Raw genomic sequence first — 1892 nt, forward strand, 5'->3', positions numbered from 1 at the left:
TCTTCTTTTTATACGTGGAGAAATGCATTTACGCACACTCCCTCAAACGGAGGGGGTAGTGTGGGGCTCGCCCCTCAGAAGGAGAGGAATACCCACTAAAACTCCACCAAAATAAATATTAACAGAAACAACCTTAGCATTCATGAAATGTTACATGCATAAGTTTATTACAAGCATGCAACATGGGCTCGTCCCTCAGAAGAAGAGGAATGCCCACTAAAACTCCACGGTGGCCATACTACCAATTTTTTACGTATTTCTACATAGCTATTAACTATTTGATACAATTTTCCTGCTTTTGGCCGCTTCTTGTGCTTCAATGATATACTGCGGTTCCCGAATTGGCATGCTTCTAACAACTCTACTATCTATTATTTCGGGAACCAAGCAGTTCTCGTAGAATCGCTGTAACGATGGTAACATTTTGCCTTTCCAAAATGTATCATCGCGCTCAACAATCACGTACTTTATTCCAACAGGCGTCCACATTGCAAAAATACAATACTTTCTTTGCGTAATGTGCAGTTGCCATTGAATTTGGAAATAGTACGCGTGGTTTTTATTCATATTACTGTCATCATTTTTAGCCAATACGCGGTTAAGACCTGCAACTTTTTTATCAAATGCTTCGTTAGGAGACATTTTACGCGCCGCGTAAGGGAATTTGATTTCAACGATAATATCGTCGCCAACAGTGCCATCAGGCGTCGCGCCAAAGTATGAGAATTCAGTATCAATGAACAGCCCACAATCATTGATTTGAATTCTCAATAGCTCCTCCAATTCTTATCGTGCTAATTTTTCGTTGTCCTTACACCATGCAAAAGTAGCACTTCTAAGTTGAGGAGGATATAGAATATTGTTTACTAAGCTACTCCAGGAAGTTGTATCTCGTTTGTAACATACCTTTCCAAAATTGGAAGCGGTGAGCAATGTTTTACGTACAAGATGCCACTGCGGGTTTTCATGCTGACCCCGAGTAGTATACTCCAGTACGTCTCGAGTCTGTTGTTGACTTTGCAACTTTTTATACAGATCGAGCTTTAATTGTTCGAAAATGTTATCATCCATATCTGGCCGTTCCGTGTTTGGACCATAATCTTTGTCAGCTGATTGCTTGCGGCCAAAATACTTGGATGCACGAATGCTCTTCACGTTTTCTACTTCGTGCAATATTTTTTTCTTCCAGAATTCCCATGCGTGGTGGGGGCTCTCTACCCATTGCACAGAAAGCACCAGTCATCGGTTTGAAGCTATTACATTTTACGACTGTTGCTTTTACACGTGCTTGGTAAGAACTTTTTTGAGCTAAATGCGCCCGTTTCCCGCCAATAAATTTGCAAATAATTGCATTGCAGCTTTCCACAGAATTGCTGGTATAATTGTACAATAAACTTTCCGCATTCACTACCAAACGTTTCATTGCACTTTCGATTTTATAATATACTCGCGCATTTTGCAATTCGGGAACAAGATTTGCCTCGTTCTCTTTTGGATTTCCGTTGCAAAAATATTGTAACGAGGCACAATCTTTGTTTTCACCGAACACATGGCTAGGTGTATTTTGTAAATCTTTCATTAAACCAGCAATTTTGCATTCCCAAGATACTTGGCTATTGCGGTGATACGTTACAGCCTTTACTACAACGTTTCTAATTTTCGAATCACTACTCGAAACTATTGCTTTTAAATATGAGGCACCATTACCCGCGTCTCGTATTTTGTTTGCCAAATTGGGAAGAAGATGATTTGTGCATTCAATTTTCTTCATAACAAGGTTCGGGTACGGTGGGAAATCTCTCAGTTTTTTTAGGACATTACTATCCCCATCACCAATGTATTTACTATACAGGGTGTCCCAAAACTCGGGGAGGAGCCGGAAATGGGGGGTA

This window comes from Hylaeus volcanicus, chromosome 9, assembly GCF_026283585.1.
Source record: "Hylaeus volcanicus isolate JK05 chromosome 9, UHH_iyHylVolc1.0_haploid, whole genome shotgun sequence".
Classification (NCBI taxonomy): domain Eukaryota; kingdom Metazoa; phylum Arthropoda; class Insecta; order Hymenoptera; family Colletidae; genus Hylaeus; species Hylaeus volcanicus.